An 8,019-nucleotide genomic window follows, 5' to 3' on the forward strand; every position below is an offset into this window, starting at 1 on the left:
TTTTTCATGCCGATTAAACACAGCTGAAGGTTTGTATGTGTTTATTTGTGGGTGTGGCATTATCCAAAATTAAGAGTTTAAATTAAGTACATTTATTTAGTCGTGTGTATTAATATACTCTTGAACAGCAGGAGTTTGCCCGGGCTTAGATTCTGTAAGATGTTGTCTAAATCATTCAGACATGTTCTACCACGTGAAATTTATTGTGTTACACAATTTCGGCATAGTTTTGCTGCAACTCTTTCCACTCTTTGCAAAAGTGCTCAGTACGGATAAGATCCAGGGACTGCGCAAGACACGAAAGCTGAAAATACATGGAATACTTGGAGAAGATAATTCACTCAGAACATGGCGCCTTATTAAAAGTATATCTTAAATGGTAATAGGTTGAATAAGCAATGAATTATTGCCAGAGATGAATTTGACCAGAAACAATGTTCAGACGTGAAAGACTTTAAAACAGTTAAATTATTATTGTGGAGATCAGGGGCAGTAAGACATTCCCTGTTCCACAGAACCATAATGCTTTTGATAAATGATGTAAAATGAACCTGTCTAAAATATAATTTTCTATTCCTAAATGGAATGGTGGTGTGTTCTCTCTGTGTCTGCGTGGGTTTCCTCCAGGTGACTGTCTGCGAGGAGTGTGATGTGTTCTCCCCGTGTCTGCGTGGGTTTCCTCCAGGTGACTGTCTGTGAGGAGTGTGGTGTGTTCTCTCTGTGTCTGCGTGGGTTTCCTCCGGGTGACTGTCTGTGAGGAGTGTGGTGTGTTCTCTCTGTGTCTGCGTGGGTTTCCTCCGGGTGACTGTCTGTGAGGAGTGTGGTGTGTTCTCTCTGTGTCTGCGTGGGTTTCCTCTGGGTGACTGTCTGTTAGGAGTGTGGTGTGTTCTCCCTGTTTCTGTGTGGGTGTCCTGCGGGTGACTGTCTGTGTGGAGTGTGGTGTGTTCTCTCTGTGTCTGTGTGGGTTTCCTCCAGGTGCTCGTTTCCTCCCACACTCTAAAAACACACGTTGGGAGGTGGATTGGAGACTCGAAAGTGTCTGTAGGTGTGAGTGAATGTGTGAGTGTCTGTGTTGCCCTGTGAAGGACTGGCACCCCCTCCAGGGTGTATTCCTGCCTTGCGCCCAATGATTCCAGGTAGGCTCTGGACCCACTGCGACTCTGCGTGGGTTTCCTCCAGGTGACTGTCTGTGAGGAGTGTGGTGTGTTCTCTCTGTGTCTGCGTGGGTTTCCTCCAGGTGACTGTCTGTGAGGAGTGTGGTGTGTTCTCCCTGTGTCTGCGTGGGTTTCCTCCGGGTGACTGTCTGAGGAGTGTGGTGTGTTCTCTGTGTCTGCGTGGGTTTCCTCCAGGTGACTGTCTGTGAGGAGTGTGGTGTGTTCTCTCTGTGTCTGCGTGGGTTTCCTCCAGGTAACTGTCTGTGAGGAGTGTGGTGTGTTCTCCCTGTGTCTGCGTGGGTTTCCTCCAGGTGACTGTCTGTGAGGAGTGAGGTGTGTTCTCTCTGTGTCTGCATGGGTTTCCTCCAGGTGACTGTCTGTGAGGAGTGTGGTGTGTTCTCCCTGTGTCTGCATGGGTTTCCTCCGGGTGACTGTCTGTGAGGAGTGTGGTGTGTTCTGCCTGTTTCTGTGTGGGTGTCCTGCGGGTGACTGTCTGTGAAGAGTGTGGTGTGTTCTCTCTGTGTGGGTTTCCTCCAGGTGCTACAGTTTCCTCCCACACTCTAAAAACACACGTTGGGAGGTGGATTGGAGACTCGAAAGTGTCTGTAGGTGTGAGTGAATGTGTGAGTGTCTGTGTTGCCCTGTGAAGGACTGGCGCCCCCTCCAGGGTGTATTCCTGCCTTGCGCCCAATGATTCCAGGTAGGCTCTGGACCCACTGCGACCCTGAACTGGGTAAGGGTTACAGATAATGAATGTATAAATGGACCAGTTTTAATGGTACATTCTTAGATAACATTCTGCAAAACAAGGTTGAATTTACTTCTTTTTCTCTGATTAAAGGATTGCTAATTACTGGTAGCTATTCGCTATTTGCTCTGTAAATTCATTAAACATTTGTGTGTAAAAAAGACCAGGAGAACGGCTGGTTTAGAGAATGCTGGTCCTGGCATCAACTATCACGCCACGTCATCAAAACTCTAAATCAGAGATGCTCTGCCCAAGCTTTGCACTTAGCAATGGAGGAGTGTGGTTATTAGAATACGAGGATAAATGAAAACCTATTTTACAGCATCTATGTGGGATCCAAAATGGGAAGAATACAAAGAGGAAGGTGTTGATCCACTGAACAGTAACGGTGACAAAGACATATCTCCTCTTGCCTCATCAACATCAGTTTAATTAGCTTTATGCTAAAATGCTGCAAAACACAGCAACAGATCCACTCAAAGATCACCTACTTGTCTTCAAAGTAGTATTCATTTCTCAAAACTGCATATTGTTTCAGTCCTACAAGTACTTCAACCGAAACGATGACAGGAATGCTACATCTTACGTTAGCCGCATTCACCAAATTAGTCTCAAACATTCCATGTGTTTGCTTTTTTTTTTTGTTTTGTTTCAATTTATGTCCTTTTTTTGTGAGATATTCACATTTAAATTTGTGTTACATTGTTCATATTCAACAGCAGTGATTAACAACACAAATCTGTGCCATCTGAAACACGCGAGATTGCTAATCAGTGTCCCTCGGTCATTGATTTTGTTGATGAAGGTGTGCAGGAAGTAGCAAAAAATGCAGACTATCCAGAGTGCATAAGGACCAGCTTAACAAGCTGGGCTTAAAAATAGCCCTCAAAACACCAAGGAACTCAATGAGAGTATAAACGAATAAAAAAGGACACTTTACTGCTTTACTGTGTTTTTCTATTAAATAACTCCACATCCCAGGTTTCTTAGGACAACTAACAATGCCTTATGAATCAGCTTAACTTTGGTTTAAGGGCTCTTATCACGAAGGGTGTGTCTTTTATGGCAGTGGAGTTGCTGCAACTACAGAACCCAGAAATACAGCAAATCTGCCGTAGACAGTGGCACTGGGGGGATGAAACAAAGCTTGTCAGGAAAAGCATTTAAAACAAAATGAGTTTCATATTGTTTTTTAGAAACAAACAAATGCAACCCCAGGCAAAAACACAGCTTCAGAACACCTCATATTTCCTGCCAGTATATGTCCAAACGACAAAGATAGCCTAGGTGTAGTTACTGAAACCTATTTAACACTGAGCAACTTTAGACAATGAATAACTTACATGTTCACACCTATTCAACAGCCTACAACAGCTTAGCTGCTCATAGATTTTAAAGCTATATGGAGACTATCAAAGACACTGGGATTCTGGGAGCCAAAGAAGACACAGCTAATTTACATATATCAGTATTAAAGGCACAGCCTGTTTAAATCTAAGAGATAAATATTGTAAGTGGAAAACAATTAGATAAAATACAATTCTATGAAAGTTTATGGCTTGGGTTCTTTACAAACGCTACAAATGTGTAATCAACGACCTACAGCTGTAAACAAAGAGAGGAAGCAGAAAGATGCCCGTTTTAGAAATTTGAAAGTCATACAGGAAGTGCCCCCTATAAAATATAAAATGCCTTTTTCCTGCTGTAGCAGACTTTTACCATTTGAACCAATTTCACAGAAGTACAGCCCTAAGTTATGGAGGGGAATGAAGGGGAATGTAATGTTTTAGAAGCAAATTAGCCCCCTCACAAACTCACAAATGCCATGTCTGTGTGAGAGTGCAAAGATGAGGTTAAACAGAACCAAAGGAACAACATGCGCAGAGAAATAAGTGAACTAATTAATTTGGCAAAAAACAAGAGCAGAGAAAAAAAAAGAGAAGTAGAAATTACTAAAAAACACCAGCATTTCCACTCCATGTTCTTCATTTCTGGGCGCCTCAAGCCTGGAGCAAACAGAGGCTCTTTGTCATATAGAGGAACAGGTGCTAAAACCATTTGTTTTCAATAGAAATGTTTAAACAATGTAGGAGAACTGCTGTATTGTGTTATTTTCACCACAGCGTGTCACAGGCGTTTCATTATGACCAACAGAGAACTGTGGAAACTTGTGGAAAAGGGTTATAGTATTTAACTACAGACACACTATTTATTCCACAAACGAACACAGTCCCCTGGGGTCTTAATGAAACCTCTATGACATGCTTTTTGTCCAAATAACACAAGGATCAAACAACACAGCACTGTTCACCACCTGTCTAAACAGCCCTGTTCAGAATGACCCGTTCCTTTAAATGAGAATGAGCCACAGCTCACAGATCGAGGAGCAGAATCTTTGTTTTTAGTCATTTTTGCTTGCTTTTCTTTTTTCCTCCGTTTTGTTTTAAACATATTTAGTTAGTAGTCTCACTCCTCTGCACTCGTTTCTTTTGTTTTGCTCAATTTAACCTCGTCTTTGCGCTCTCACATTAATGTGGGTCCAGCACTGTGTTTGGGGAGACTCAGACGAGAGGAGGTACGACTCTATAGTCTCAGAACCCCAATGTAAAACAGTGCAAAATTCATTCATTCCTGTGAATGCTTTATCTTGTTGGGGGATGTTGTGGGTTCGGAGCCTACCTGTGATCATTGGGCACAAGGTAGAAACACACTCCGGACGTGGCACCACTCACTCAAATCAGAACATCTTGTTTTATTTGAGATTATCTGATTTAGGCAGCCCAGGACAAAAAATTACAGGGGTGCATTTTTTTTTCCCACAGTTTGTTGGATTGTAGGCTCCAGATAATCGTATTACCATGTGAATAAATAACAGATTTCATAATAGGCACGTCAAAAAACTGCTGCAAAACATACTAAAACTTGTAAAATTTATGTAAATGAAACTTTTTCCTTTATAAAAACGACTATATACCGATACCTACTGGTTTTGGAAAATGATAATGTACATTGTTATTCTAGTAAACAGTAACTCTCTGAAAACACCTCTGAAATGCCTCTTTATGCCACGTCCAGATATGAGAACTGATTACAGTTTAACAAGAACTGAAAAAGCCCAGATAAGCAACTTACCTTTATACACCAACCTCATTCTGTCATTTGTCCCGCGTTTGTATGGGTGAGATACCTTACACACATATACACACACACAAACACCCACACACCCATCCACACACACACGTACACGCACACACACGCACTCTCGTTGTCTATATGCCAGAAAAACGAATCTTTAAATGTGTGAAGGATAAGCTGCTGTCTCTCCTCGAGCCTAGGGTGAATGGAGCTCATGGAGTCGCCGGCATTGTTGCTGTGAAAAAGTCAAACTGCTCAGGCCCTGCAGTGAAGAAAGAGTGAAAGAGCTTCAGTTAGATTCCTCAGCCTGCGAGACCAAAGTGAAAGAGTATATACACGCATTCACACACACACACTACACGTCACTGCAGGAGGCAGGGAAGAAAGACAGGAGGAGAGGGGCACTTCACATGCCATCCTTGAGTAGAAATGTACACTTACACACAGTGTGCTGAGGATAAGTGGAGGGGCTGCTTTCCAGGAAGGGCTCTGTTTATTAATCAAGGAAGAGGAATATTAAATTAATTCTCCAGTACTCAACCTAAGCTTATCTGCTCAAAAATGACAGACATTCCTTTTGACACTTGCTCATAAAACACCCTTCTAATAGACGCTCTACAGGAAGCTGTGTGCTTTACAGACGTTAAACGTTCTTCTAAATACTTTAGGATTGTTGATATGACCAAATATTAACTGCTGCTGGAGCGTTCCTTTTATCATATGAATGATCTAATTTCCAGCGCTGACATTTCTGGTTTAACGCTCCATTCATGGCTAAATAAGGGAATTGTCTGTCCACAGATGTGTGACAAGTCTTAACATGATTAGCATGAAACCTGAGGTCTGGTGTTCTCTTTAAAACACACGCCCTTCAACACAGGATTGCAAAGACAGCTGTGGTTTAAATAAACTGAATTTATGTTACTTATGCTTTCTTCATTTCAAACTGACACTTGTGTATCTACTGCATTAGTGTCAAATGACCCATAAATAAATAAATAAGTAACATACCAGCAATGCTGAACATTTCTGATCATATCTTACACGAACTTCGCTGGAACAGTAAAGTAAACCTATAAATGACCCAATGTAGCCCTCATTTGTGCCATTGTTTACTTCAGCTTTTAATCTGCGTGTGAAAAGTCTCCCTCAGTTATAAGGGCACTTAAAGGATCCCTCAGAAAGATGAGGTCTGTCTTAAAGATGTGTCGCTCTAAGCTCCAACAAAGTGAGGAAAACTATCTTCTTCAGTTCATGTTTCAGCGAGGACTGCTCTTTGAATAAGACACAACACAATACAGAACATAACCATAAGAATAAAGATCATTTACATACACAACGCTGAAATACAATTTAAACAAATACAGTTTAAAGTGGGAGCTTTGTGAAAAGTACTGGCTTTAGAACATAAACCTACACAAATATTATAAGGGGTCTTTTTAAAATGTAGTATATGTGCTGTTTAAGCCCAAAACGACAACATTATATTAGTTGTATCCTACTGGAGAGCCTTGACATTTGGCTGTAAGTTTATGAGGGTAAACGAGGAAAGAAATGTAACATTTGAGCCCGTTTCCACCGCTTTAAAACACAATAAAGTCACACAGGAAATCAGAATTGTGTATTATGAGTCAGAAAACTATCATTATGGGATATTTAGGCAACACTATAATCAAATAATGAGTCATTATGAGAGATAAGTAAGTTATTAGTGTCTCATAATGACTCTCTCTCTCTCTCTTTTTTCCGTTAGAAAATGGCTCCACCCTGTGGTCCCACTTCAGATTAACCGTTTTAAGATTAAATGCTGACAAGACACCAAACTGGTATCACATAATATCGTGACTTTTTACTGAAGGGAATGAGAAAAATACTTGGACGTGAAATCCTCGAATGTTTTTCAGTGTCCCTAAAAAACGCCGCCATTTTGTTCTTCTTTATGTTAAAAATAAACACAGCACTGAAGCTGGGAAATGGACCCTAGCTGGTATCTACCCTCGGGCCTTACTTATTCTGGTTTTGAACTCAGATCAAACAGAAATACTGGGTTAAGTGAATTTGTTTAAAGTGTAGTTTCCCGTTGTCGTTTATTTGCACAGTGTGGTTTACCGTGGTCTCTTCTCTCCTCCGCCATGATGAGATCAGCCCTGACGTCACAAATATAAACGACTCGAGGGCCCGACTTAATTTATTTCAGGTGAATCGATCACTTAAAAGCAGAATTATTTTCTTTTAATGGCAAATGAAGCATAAACTTACACAACTGAGTGACTATAGTATGATTTCATGGCAAAATAGAAAATAAAATTATATTTCTAAACATAACAAATAGCACTTTTACCTGCTAGAGTTAAACCATTTTCAGATGCCACGCCCATTCTCATTTGTCATAGTGAAATCCATTTTTATACTTTTAACATGTTCGTGTGGTGTTTTATGGGTTGGGAGATGTATTTGAGTAAAATAAACATTCAGTTTAGCATTTTGTTTTTGTTTTTTTAACTCAAACGGTCAAATTCAGAGCCAGGTTTACAGACGCTGTAAGGAACCAATCACCTTGCAGGATGGGCGGGGCTATTGAGCTTCAGGCAAGCAATGGATGGTAGAAATTAGTGATGTGTCGGTCGCGAACGAACCGGTTCAAAGAGCCGGCTCTTGTAAGTGAACGATGAGAGCCGGTTCCCGTCTAAGACCGAGCCATTTTTTTCTAAGGCTTGTCATTCAACCAATCAGAGAACAACAAGCAAAGCTCCAACCCTCCAACCCTCCGAGCTGAGACACTTGGTTTTCCAGAATGTCAATCTGCCTTCCAAGAAATAGCTGAAGAAAATGTTAAATCAGTTAAGTGTTTGTTGACAGTTGTGGTTGTTTTAATCACTACCGTTGAATGCTGCTGTTTTGCACTTTGTATTTGTTTATTTTATTACCCAGAAATGGATGATTATTTAATTTAATAAGCTATTTTGTAATACCTACCTTTTG

At 40.9% G+C, this 8,019-nt stretch overlaps 1 protein-coding gene across 5 annotated transcripts in view; it reads right to left on the reverse strand.

The window, feature by feature from the left end:
* LOC136675397 (semaphorin-4E-like) overlaps window positions 1–7,446 on the reverse strand; it is a 22,501-nt gene extending 15,055 nt beyond the window's left edge. For 2 of the 5 annotated variants that reach the window (XM_066651918.1, XM_066651915.1), the window contains exons 1-3: window positions 7,147–7,187; window positions 5,479–5,526; window positions 5,035–5,299 (exon numbers count right to left, since the gene is read on the reverse strand). The gene's annotated coding sequence lies outside the window, so the exon portion shown is untranslated. Of the gene's footprint in view, window positions 1–5,034; window positions 5,300–5,478; window positions 5,527–7,146; window positions 7,191–7,378 lie in introns of those variants that run through there. The other 3 variants (XM_066651916.1, XM_066651917.1, XM_066651919.1) reach the window with 3 other exon arrangements.
* Between the last annotated feature and the right edge of the window lie 573 nt (window positions 7,447–8,019).

Source organism: Hoplias malabaricus, chromosome X1 (assembly GCF_029633855.1).
Source record: "Hoplias malabaricus isolate fHopMal1 chromosome X1, fHopMal1.hap1, whole genome shotgun sequence".
Classification (NCBI taxonomy): domain Eukaryota; kingdom Metazoa; phylum Chordata; class Actinopteri; order Characiformes; family Erythrinidae; genus Hoplias; species Hoplias malabaricus.